Source organism: Buteo buteo, chromosome 25 (genome assembly GCF_964188355.1).
Source record: "Buteo buteo chromosome 25, bButBut1.hap1.1, whole genome shotgun sequence".
NCBI lineage: Eukaryota > Metazoa > Chordata > Aves > Accipitriformes > Accipitridae > Buteo > Buteo buteo.
In genome coordinates, this window is record NC_134195.1 from 6038972 (window position 1) to 6052411 (window position 13440).

Consider the following 13440-nt stretch of genomic DNA (forward strand, 5'->3'; position numbering starts at 1 on the left):
CTCAGCATTGTGAGACTGCGGTAATTATGCTCATTGGAATAGTAGTGCTGATCATTTTCCACTTGTGCTCTACAGCGGAGAAATTGGTAAATACTGCATGCATTTTTGCATGTTACTTTGTGCATTCAGTTTTGCTCAGGGTGAGGAAGAAAAATGTCTTTTAGAGCACAATTAAATATTTGAGTCCATTAGGAAAAGCTGAGGTTGGGGCATTCAGACCCCATTGGCTGGCATGCAGGTGCATGGACTTAGCACTGTATTATCTGATTAAAAAAAAAAGCAGTGGGGTTTCAAACAGACAATAAGCTAGCAAATAAGCAAATACAGACTTACATTCCAATATGGGCTAACCAAAAACTATGGAAATGTTAATGAACTGCATTCAGCAGAGGTAAAGTCAGCAGGGAGGAAAACACCAGTACCTGGCTGTGACTTAATTGTGTCTTTACAAGTGTTTATCTGCTCTATGTCTAATGAATGCAGATTGGGAGTCCAGGACTCAATTAAAAATACTATAAACAAAATAGAGAAGTACAAAGGCAAGGAGACAGCATGATAAACTCACACCTGATGGCATTGTGATTGGGAAAACATCATACCATATATAAGATGACTCCAGGTCTAAAGGAGTAATAATGAATGTTCACAGTGAACATCTAAGTGATAGAGGAGTAGAGCTGAGAGAGTCGGTGACACAAGGAGAAACTGTAGCTGAGGAGAAGGTAAGAGGAGTGGAACCCATATCTCAATGGCCAAAGTCCCTTCCATTCAACAGAAATTTGGCATTGCTAGAAATATATATTTAGTGTTGAAAAGTATTTACTTCAAAAGTATGGGGAGAGGAGAGGAGGGGAGAGGAGACGGTATTATCTGTGCATTAGTAGAATGAAAATGTGGACCAAAGAGCATCAGCTTCCAATAGTCAATGCCTAAACTCTCTCTGTGCTTCAGATAACACACACATAAACACAAATACATAAGTCAAATCATCAGAAACACAAGGTGAGCAATAAAGACTAGTGGCAGAAGTAGGAACCAATGAATTACATCCCCCTCTGAATTCCCCAGTTAGAATTTAGATACTGTCCAATTAGGGGTTGTAAATTCTGGTGACAAAGCGATTTTGCTGATTCTTTTAGAGCCCCACAATCACCACAAGAGCAGTGTTTCAGCCAGGGTATTAGTCAAGTAGGATGGAGCTACCAACCACCTGCAGCTCAATACCCTTGGCAACTGAGTTACTGCCACTTTTGATTCTGACTGTTAGCAATATTATTGGTTTTATCTCACAAGGAAGACACTTGGTGTCTGTTAACAAAGCCATTATAATTATGACAATCAGTTGTTAATTTTGTTTAAAATTAGCTGCAGGAAAAGAAACCTTATGGTGAATAGAGATGTCAAATTTCTTAAAATGGTCAAAATTGAGTTGCATACACAGAAGCAGAACCTGAGACATCTGAGAAGACTGAAGTCCTCGGAGGGTTCAGGGCCCTCTAGCTGAACAGGGAGTTCGACAATGGAGCTTTATGAATAAGGACTGTATTAATCTTCAGGCATTTATGTCTTTGTGTTTATCTTGCTCTACTTTTATGGCTGATGATTGCATCTCCAAGGTACACTTACATCCCTCAGAACATTTCTTAAAAACAGTTGCAACTACACTAAGGTATAATGTTATCCTGAAGACAGACTTGAGGCCAAATTTGCTTCTCATCCATATTATTTGCCTATAGGACTGCCTCGTGACCACATTGCCAGTGTCCCCAAAGGAAGAAAACCTCCACTTCTCAGAACACTTGGGCATGGACTCAGAAGAACATGTCTCTCACACCCAAACCTGTCTCAGCAGTCTCTGTTGTGGAATCTTCTCTTGTGGTGGCCTCACACATACCATTAACACCGAGTGGACAAGATGGCCCTTGTTAAGAGAGGCCATGCTGTCATCAGCCCCAGGGCAGATAAGAGCTCTAGGCAAACTGAGTTCAGAGAGTTTTCAGGCTGTCAGGAAGGACGGTATGGATGCTGGGTACCCATGCTGAGATAGCCAGTAAGATTAGTAATAAGCGTTTCATTATTGTGTTGGGTTTAAAACTATTCTCTCATTTTTCTTAATTAATGTTTGGGTTGCACATGTGGAAAACTCTGTAAAAAGAAGCTGTCCATTATTATTTATTTCAGCCTGGATTTGTTACAATGCATGCAGAATCTATTCAGAGATGCTACATAGTGATACTGATACATTATCCACAGACCCTTATATTCTTGTATTTTACAACCTGCAATTGCATAGAATCACTTATTGCCAAGTGGTCATTTTCTCACATTTATTATGACAACAGGATAAATGCCAGCGTTTGTCAACATCTTGTAAATGATGAGTCTTAATGAGGCAATCTAGTGTTTCACCCCTCTGAGGAATCTCATAATAGGATGAGCAAAATATCAGGTTAAAGGAAGTGGGAGGTAATCCCAGGGGACTAACCTTTTCTTGTACAATATATTCCTCAAGGTTTTGCTTGGAGTGGGTTCTAGGATGCAGGCCAATTTGGCGTACCCCCCTGTACAACATTTTAATTGTATTTTTATCAAATCCAGCAGAAATGCAGTCTGCATGTTGAATCTGTCAGTAAGCAGCGCCCTGTGAGAAAATAAGAGTCTGAGCTTTAAGAACTTTCACCTAATACATGAACTTAAAGTTATTCTTCCTAAGTTGAAGAATATCCCTAATGTGCCTGCTCTTGATCTGTCCTGTATTTTTGTACTTTGATTTTGCAAAATATATTTCAGCCTTTTGTGTTTGCTAATCTATTTCAGGAGGTTTCTCTGAAAAAATGCAAAGCGCATTTCAGTCCAGCATTTTTGGACTAAGCTCTGTTGCTGGATCCTTTTAATGATAAGCCAAAGGGGAAGAGAATTCTTGCATTGCCTCTGAGCATTTTAATGTGTTGCTTGCTTTTAGTATATATGTATACATACTATCCTGCATGTCAGAATGCTAAGCCTTAAAAAACTTGAGTAAATAAAGTGTGTGAGAGAGCCCAATAAATGTAATACTTAACTAGAACAAGACAGGTTTTTAGAAACAAGTACTATCACTTCAGCACTCTATAAATGATGCTATAGATAATCAAGAGATATTGTGTTTTGATAACAAGAAACATATGATTTAGGATTCAGCCAATTGTCTAGCAGGATTACAGTTCATTAGAAATTTGTCTCTTTGTGTCTTGCAGCTTTTTTATTTATTTGGGTCACACTGAAAACTCAATGAATGTCACAGACTTTATGAATTTGGGCAACTGAAAAATAAGCAAACATTATATTACAGCAATGTTTTTGTTTTTTAAAAAAAAAAAAAAATTCCACTGGAAAATGATTACTCAATCAAGTCAACATGTTCTAGTAGAATGTATTGGTTTCATTGAAATCTTCCATGCAAAGTTATGGAAATGTTTGATTTCATTAAGGTCATGTAACTTCATTTCAATACTTGACACATTATGGAGGAAAATAGTAATGCTAATAATGAAGTACTCCTGTAAACTTATTTTCATATTTTTTGGAACAGAAGTGTGTGTGGAGGTGTTGAAAAATTCATGTCTTGAAAAACTCATAAATTTCTATTCTTCACTCTTATTCTGGCTGAAAAGTAATTTTGAAATTTCAAAATTTCTTCTGGGACAGACATTTCAGGTGCTACTACATAAATTATGTGAGAGCCATGTTAATTCCCCAAGATAACTTATCTTCACAGCACCCCTCTCACTCTGTGTTCTTTTTTCCCAGCACATCCACTTTCTCCCTCATAGTGCCCTCCGTGTCTCCTGGGATCAGGGTCTCAGTGTCTTGGGGAAGGCGATGTAGTGATATGTTCTGATTTGCACTTTTGCTGTTCATCCGCATACGGGAGACATGGTTTAATTGGATTGGATTGGCCATGGCTGTGCCTTCTCCTGCCAACAGAACTGATGTTGTAGTCTTTTCCTGCTAATTGTTTGTATAACAACTGTAAAATATAATGTTAATCAGAACAACTGCAACTGGCTCTGGTTTGTGTCTGTTTTGTTTTAATCGTGATTTAAGTGTTAACTTACAGTCCAAGAGAGGCAGGGAGACCTGTATTACATTTGTGCATTGCTAACAAGCACCTAGAGCAGCATACTATTTTGAACCTTATTAACCACTGAATTTTAAGTAGACTAAATTGTCAGTGTTTATATTTGTAGGATACCTCACCGAGATTGTTTATATAAATATAAGTGAGAGGGAAAGACAGAGAATGCATTGTGCAAGGACAGCGAAGGACAGGGGAGGTCAGTCCAACCATGAACCTAAGTGGAATAGAGTTTTCTAATTTAGACAAATCTTGTGAGGAGACCCAGACTTTGGAACTCTTCTTGTCACAGAACAAAATTGTTGACCTGCAAAAATCATCCACTGAAATTACACTAAGAAAGGGCAGATAAGCCTGATATGTGGAGCTTTTGCAGAGGAATAGTGAGAAGTAGGAACAGTGCTACTGGTGACGCTACAGAAAGTGTTCATGAAGTAGCCAAGGACCTAAAGTGGTCTGCACATGAAGTAAAATAAACCATTGGTTCCTTCCTTAACTCCGTGGGGTTCAGTGGTGATTGCATAAGAAAAAGTCTGTTTTCTTGAGACAGAAAACTAGATTTCAGACGATAGTAAAGAGTTCTCATGTGGATGAAAGCATGACACTGAAGGATGTACTATCTAAAGGCAAGCCATACCCTTTGTTTCCACTGTAGCTCTTTCTCCCCTAAAAAGAAGTGACAAGAATTCAGGAGTAATTTAGAAAAGTAGATGTAGAAGGACTTGGCCTTCTGGCTGTTCTCCTCAATCTCTTCATAAGCAAAAATGCTGAATTCCACAGGATAGCTACATTTCTGACCAACGCATGGCATTTTGAATGTCCCTATCCAGAGGCAGATAGTTTAGAGAGAGGACGTAAGGGAAGAATCACCTGCCACGCACATCTTTCATGTGAGGATTCTCTGCCTCTCCAAATGGAGTTTCATTGTCTTGCAGCAGTTGAGGCTGTCTCACAGGTTTCTTGCCTGAACCCCCTCCTTCATTAGGACAATTGGACACTCCTGAAGAAAGGTAATCTTATTTTAAAGGTGTAAATTAATAAATTAATAAATTAAAAAGAAGGTCTGTAAATGCATTTTTGTTACTGTGTAATGGTCATGGAGTTTTTATCATGAGCTGAAATAGTTGAACAAATCATAGTGCTAAAAGTCTCTCTTCCTTAGAAGTGATTGTCTATACACTAACTATATGACAATAAAGCTGTATATGAGTGATGGGTTTCTTGCTGAATGACCAGCTACGTTTGCAGCTCTGAACATAAACCAACACCAGTAAAATTCTGCTATAGCGACCTTCTTCACAGTTCCTGCCCCATGCCCCTGTTTCTGTTTTTCACCTCTAACCAGCGCCAGCTCCGGTACAGCCCACAAGCAACGCCTCAAGTGCAGCAGCGTCATTAAATGATTGCTCGAGAGCCCTTACACATAACACCACATCAACCCTTAAAGCATATGGCCTCCAATGGCCTCCTCTTCTCAACGGCGAATGCACTCACAGGTTCTCCATGCGAGACGCTGCTCATTTCTTCACTTCTTCATTACAAGATTGGTCTCTCTAAGTGACAGAGACAGCCATTTCCAAGTGATAAAGGAACACTACTGAACACATAAGCTAAAAGAAGTTTTGTCTTTACTTTTTTACAAATTCAGAAAGAAAGGCAGAGAGGGACTTTGGCCCAGACCCTCACAGATCCACTTTCCACTGGGGCTAAATCAGCTGGCGTGATTCACTCCTAACAAATAATTTGATCAGTCTCTGTCACCTCCTAGAGAGTCTCAAGTGACAACAAAAGGTGACAGTGTTGACTGATTTCGCTTTCATCTATTCCACATGATTAAGGGGTTTAGTCTAATAAATTCCACTATATAAAAATAAGTATAAATGATGACAGGAAAGATGCAGCTTAGTCACTGCATAAAGAGATTTGTTTGGGTTTTCTCCCCCTTCACATAAATAGAGGTCTTTCTAGGAAGGTGAGTTTGTATATACTTATCTTCAATTAAGCTCATGAAGCTTGCAGGGAGGCTGTAAAGCTCTGTAAGCTCACTGAGCTCTTAAGACTGGACGGCACTACCCCATGAGCACAGCATTCAAAATCAGCACAGACAGAGAACCCCTAAACATAACTCCCTTTAAATAGTCAGACCTTGTTAATCCAAGCTTAGTTTAACCGAATGCCTGAGTATCTGAAATACTTAAGTGGCAACCTGTCTCCAAGTCTGAATGCACCTTTGATTTGTTAATCTGATTGTATGGATGGGGGTATCCTGTATGAAATGAAGTTTGCAAACAGCTTTGGATTAATCAGCCTTACATACTACAAAACAAAGTAGATTCCTGCCACTGTATTTATCATCAGGAAGGGCTGGCACCCTCTCCCCCTGGCTGATTTATAGAATTGCACATTTGGCATAGCAGTATAATATTCAGATGGCAGAGTTTTCTAATAAGGATGTGCAACGAATGGAAATAAACTGAATGTACCTGAAATTATGCACCTAACTTTAGAGTACATTATGTCCTGGTAGCTTAAAAAAATAAATAAATCATTATTAGAATACATTAACTTTCTGGACAACCTGATTCATACATAGCACATTTGTCACCTTTGAAAGATTCATTTGTGCTTATTTGGCCTCTTAGCCATGTGTTTATTCTGTTCCAGTTCCAAGGAAATGTTACCCATTAAATCTACTAGATTCTGATACGAGGCTGCCTGTCATTTTGGTTCTATTCAAAGGATTTCTTATGTTTGAAATCTCCATGCCATTAATGCTGGGGCATCTGTCCATTTCCAAAAATGAGCTATCACACATCTGGCTACTGGTTATAATTGCTTTATCAATGGCTCCTTCTCTGAGTCAATAACCTCATTTGGACTGTAGCAGGATAGGTTTTGGTGTGCAGCCTAACTTAAGTTATCTAATTCTGTAGCTCTGTGTTTCTGTCGTATACATAAGACTGTCAGTCAGCCCCAGTGCGATGTCATTTGAGCTCTTACCAGAATAAAATATATTTCTGAAGATGCATTCTCACGCTCCTTCTCCAGAACAGGGAAATAATTTTTCTGTATGATTAATATTTTAACAAAATTCAAGGACTGGAATTAACAATGAAAGGTTTGCTGGATTTTTTTCTTGCCTTGAATATACTCTACATATATATTTGCATACACATTTAAATATTGTGCTTCCTTTTCGTGATATAGTTGGCTGTCACGTGGTTTAAATGCAGTAATATTGAAAAAAGGCCTTGTCACATTGTCAGAGTATTAACTAAACAGATAAACTATTCATTAAAGATTTTTTTTTTCCCCCGAAACACAACATTTTTCATGTACTTTTCCGCTACCACATTTCTGAGGTTCAAGTATTTCTCATTATGGAAAGTTATTGCATTGGATCCAATGTCTTGGCTACCGTGGAGTCATTTGCTTTAGTTAAATGACACTCCATAATTTAGACAGAGGAAGCAGTAGCCAGAAGGTTTATCAGATGAATGGTATCGGGGTATCCTGATGAACGTACTTGGGTTTTCAGAAGAGTGCCAATGTAGGGCTTTGTACCTACCATCGTTACTGCCAAATGCAGCGCAACCACATAGGAAACTGCTTACACTGCAGCAAAAGTGTGACTATGGGAAATCAAACCTCACGTGAGTGAAAACTAGGGTTTCCTGCTCCACTTTACAATCTAGACACAAAATAGAAGGATTTCAACTGGAATCATAGTGCTGTTTATTCCAGGTCAAATCGAATATACCACTGCTTTATTTTTTTGCTAATATTTCCTAGCACAAAATGCTAACCTTAGTTCACATGGAAGCCTGAGGGTATTTATATGCTAGGAAAAGTAGCATCGTGCAAAAATTCCCAGGGCATCACTGTCTCAGGCTGGTAAATTCAGCCACTGTAGAATATCACTATGTGTGTGTCAAACCCAAAATTCACACTCAGACTCAACTGTGCCCAGACTAGAAACTCTGCCTAACTTTTTGGGTTGGGCGTATCACGTGCAAACCCAGACATATGGCTCTGGATTGAGCTGACTCAGGTGGGATCAGATTTAGTGTTTAATGGTTGGTGTGTTTAAGGGCAGCGGTGGTATCCAAGAATCATTGTGAAGCAGCATTTATCTACTCCTTCTGACTCTGGTTGCTGGTATTCAGGAAATTACTCTAACTTATTTAAGTCTTTGTCCCTCATTATGTTCATTTTTGAGTCTGAGAAAGAATATTAGGGAAATTAACATTTGTCTGTTCTGATAGTATTGCTGTGACAAAAGTAGTAAAGATGTGAAACGAATGGCTATTGAGATAAGACTGATCTTGTCTTCCTTGAAAACTTAATCCGCTCTTATCCATTTTATTCCTCTTCTTTCCACGATCCACGCTTGCAGTCATTTGTGCCTCTGCGAGCCACATGGTGAGGCAGACAGCTTAAGCGTAGGGTAACCCCAGTGTAGATGTTTACGCAGGCTGTTTTCTTCAAGGTAGTGATAGTGAAAATGTGCAGTTGTGAAAAATTAAGGCAACGGAGACTAGCTGGTCCTCTGCTCCTCCCTGTATGTCATTTGCATGAGCATCTAGTCTTTTCAGACAGGTTTGCCCTCTGCTCTGCCTGGAAGTAAGCTATTGGTATGATTCTGCTCGCTCTCCTGTTTGCTACACTGCACAGCACGTTGTGCCTGCCATTTCTGTGGCATTACCCATCTGTAATAATAGTGCGTAGGAACAAATTCCACTAACAAGCCTGCAGATGGATGAAACTCTTACACTGCAAATACTCAGCTCTGCATCTCTGTTTCCTCTTTTTTCCCTTGCATAAAACTCAAAGAATTGTTCTTCAGGGCCTACCCTGCAACCTCATTGATATTAGCAGCTTGATGTCACACCCTACATATCTGTTAGTACTATTCTGTATCAATGTCAAGCAAAACAGATAACTGATCGTATCTGCCACAACTAGGCAGGAATTCATAACATCACAAAAGACAGTACATTGCTTTATCACCCAACCGGTAGAGTGGTTTGGGACAACTTGTCCGTTCACTCTTGGGACGTGAAAGGAATTATGCTTGGATCGTGGAATTCTTTGCCTGGTACTTACCACACACTGCAATGGTGAGTGACAATTTGCCTAAGATATCGAGCTACTTGTGGCTATTGCTGAAGTATAGAAATACACCTATTTTTAAGAACATGGTTGTGTCTCTGTTATGCTGCTTCACAGCTGCCTCAGCTACCAGTGGGAAAATCAGAAGCAGTTCTGAGGTCACAGAAGACAAAAAAATCAACATTTTTCCAGCAGTACCAGCACTACAGCATAAGCTACTGGACAAGAACAAAGGAGCTATAGACTGAGTATAAGCTGACAAATGATCCCATTGCATATTATCTTCTTGAGCCAAGAATGCAACTTCACTTTAGAAGGAGGCAATTGCACTGGAAATAGAGCGGTAAGTACAGAATCATCTCATGAAACAAAAGCACATCCATTAAGACATTAGAGGACTCTGTCCAGCCATGGAGCTGCAACTTATCCATCTGAGAAATTCCATATGCTGTTTGTTGCTATTTGTTATCCAAAAGAGTGTTGCTGTCTGGGCAGATGGAAGTCAGTTGCCTATCAAGCAGAGTGGGAAAATCTACTATTGATGAACTGGTCATTGAGGTTTGTGAGGAAATTAATTCTTTTATATCCCCCAGGGCTGTCAAAATTGAAAGTACTGCCGAAGTGATGATGAGGTTTGAACAAATGGGTTTCCTGAACTGTGCAAGTACAACTGATCACACACATATCCTTGTCCTGTGCCTGTGGATGTATTACCAGGATAGGATACCATTTCTTCATCATTTATTCTGCAGTCAAGGTAGAATACTCATGGACACATATATTGGATGCATAGTGTGCAATGCCAAGGTATTTTTAAAAAGTGCCTTCTTTCAATATGGGCAAACCAAATAACCAAATCTTTTGGACTGCAGCATCCACACCACTATACAGATAAAGTTATTCTGGATTTTTCTGTTTTGTACATAGAGCTAGAGAAGGACTACTTTGATTTGGACTGATTGTGTTTTCACCTTTAGTGGAGTTCAGCATGGTTTAAAAAGTAAACAGGCCCATGAGATGCATTAATGCCACTGAAAATCATGCAAGCACCACTAGGAAAACACTTTGTCTCATGCAGCTTATAAAATTGTTAATGAATTTCTCATGTCTCCAACACAGCAGATCAGGTGGTAGCTGATAATCTGGGATCCTTCGGCATGTCCCCGAGGAATGGGACAGTATATGGTACAGCTCAGAGCAACTGAGAACAAATTGTTGGCAGCTGAAATATCACCTTTCTGGTTTAGAATAGTCTCTCAGCGCTCCACCATGTCCTGCTGTCTCCTCTTGCGGTGCTATGAAATTCCTCTGAAAGTAACTCTGTCACCTTCCTTTGATACTCTTCAGCCTCATTTTCTTCTCTGATTAACTTTACATCAACCACACCGTTCTCCTGCTTCCATTTCTCTTCATTCTTGCCTCCTTCCTTGCTTCCTTCTCCTCAAGTTCCTGCTCTTCTCATCACTATCAAAGTACCCTATCAAATTCAGAAGTCTGTTGCTCTGTTGGATGGTCTTCTATACAACAGATTTCTCCTCAGTTTGTCAAACACAGTTGTAGTTGTTCCTGAAGAAGAGAAGAAAACAAGAAATCATAGAGCACTTGCCTTCTATTTATTCCTCACATATGGTACTGCACATGAAGAAGTAAGTTTTTATCTCTAAAGACTATTCTTTCTGTGGGTTTTCCATTTTTACCAGCAGATCCCGACCATGTGGGACTTCCATTAAGCAGTTATTCCAAGAAAAGAAGCGATGAGATAATTTTACCTTTTAGATTTACAAAAAACTGTACTGTGCAGGAAAGATGAGGACAAAGAATGAAAAGGAACAATCAAGCCAACATACAGGAGCAATAGTGAATACCTTGAAAATCTTCCAGGCCAGTATTACTTTAGAAGATTTCCACAGTTTCAGATGTCAAGATGGAAAGGAAAGCAAGTAAGCAAGCCTGCTATCATTCCAGCAATACTATCTATGGTGAGGAAAACTAGTGTATGATAGATCAGCTGGTAGAGGGACAAGTTAAAAATACTAGCAAGTTAAAATTCTCAGAATTTGCCCTGATTTGGGGGGACTAAAAAATTCCCTTCATTAGGAACAGGCAAAATTCTTATCATTTCTACATTGTGAATCAACGTCAGCAAATCTTAACAGTCAGGATGTTTGGGGAGGTAGCAAGTTCCTTTATAAAGAACTCATGACAGCTACTATTTTGACTGTTATATTTACAACCCTCTTATAACCATGCCTTTTATTTTTTTAAAATATCATATTGAAGGGCTGGAAAGCGTTGCTTGAAGTTGGGGGATTATTCATTTATTTATGTATTTATTGACGTATTTATTTAAATCCCTCCACTTGGCCATAGTTTTGAAGTAGCTGTTAACAACTGGGAGAAAAGAAAGGGAACATTGTGTTTGAGGATAACAGCGCCTCATGCAACTGCAGCTAAATCAAGTACAGAAAGCAGATATTTATGAACCCACTTCAATATTTTGCAATAGCCATTGTAATAAGACCACAGACGACAGAACTCCATCTTCTCATCCTAGGCACCTGTCTCTTTTGTGCAGGAAATCTCTTCTACACTCTCTTGAGTGTGTGAATAGCTCCTAAGAGCTCTAGATAAATGTCTCTTTGGAGCATCATCATATTTCTGGAGAGAGTCTGTCTTACATTCATAGGCGCTGCATTTTATTCAGATTACAGACCCATGCTCTCCGTTCTTCCTGACACATTTTAGGTAGAGCTTCATTAAAAAAAAATGAAGTTGTTTCTTGTCTTTTTAAGGCCATATATCAGACCTTGACCCAAAGCAGCATCTGCACTGTAACATTCACAGACACATACACCATGACTCCATTTCAACCTGGAGAATTATTCAGTTGGTGTAAGTTTTCCATCATGTAAGCCATCATATTGCTTCCACATTGCATTGGGTTTATATGGCCAGGTTTTGGTGGTGGGGGGTCTGCACGGGTGGCCTCTGTAAGAAGACATGAGGGGCTGCCCCCATGTCGGACACAACTGCTTCCAGACGGCTGCGAAATGGACACACTGCTGGCCAAAGCTGAGCCCGTCAGTGATGCTGGTGGATCCTCTGTGATGATATATTTAAGAAAGGGTAAAAAATGCTGTGCAGCAGCTATGAGGGAGAGGTGTGAGAAAAAAATGTGAGAGAAACAACCCTGCAGACACCAAGGTCACTGAAGAAGGAAGGGTGGACATACTCCAAGTTCTGGAGCAAAGATTCCCCTGCAGCCTGTGGGGAAGACCATGGTGAAGCAGGTTGTCCCCTACAGAACATGAAGGACCACGTCGGAGTAGGTATCCACCCTGCAGCCCATGGAAGACCCCACACCAGAGCAGGAGTAGCTATCCTTACATCATGCAAGCATCTAAGCCAGGTAAAGATCCAAGCATCCATCTGAGCACGTTCTCCCAGGCAGTGGAATGTCTAGACCTGGATACATGGCATAGTTGTAAGGCTGAATTGCATTTTTCACAGCGATGGGGAAAAACGACAAGGAAGTTGAGAAAAAAAGCTTCTAGAAACAGTAAACAATAGTGGCAGAGGAATGTGACTCAACTGAGACAAAATCAGTAAGATCTCTGAATCAAGTCGGCCTTTACCAAAGAGGTGAGATTTAAAACATTAATTGGATATCTAAATTGAAGTACTTTTTTTTTAACCCGTCACGGTGATGGGAATAACTTGAGGAATGTGATCTCTCTTAGGTAGGGAGTGGGCAGATTGGAACCATATTAAAGAAACACAAGCAATTATAAACTGACATTAGTTGTGATCTTCCCTATTCAGATAGTCTTATATGACATTTATAAGTAGATTCAGTTGTACAACAGTACCTTGCATGAATCCATTTCCTTTACAGTAAAGGAGTCTTAATTTCTCTAGTTATTCAGAAATTGCAACTAAAATAATTCTTCTCTCCAGTATCTGACCAGTATTCTCACCTTTCCACAAATCTTAGCCACCCTCAAGGCATGAAAGTGCTGCAATGTCTCCTCCTATACTCCTCCACTTCCATGTGCCTTTGTGTGTAGTTTCTCTAGCCGTATAAGGCTTTTGTTGTTGCTTTTTGATTCATTATAGGGCTTTTATTTCTCTAATTCTAGTATTTCCATACTCTAACATCATTTATTGCTTTCCATAGTTTCTTCAAGACCTTTCTTTTACGGTCAGATCAA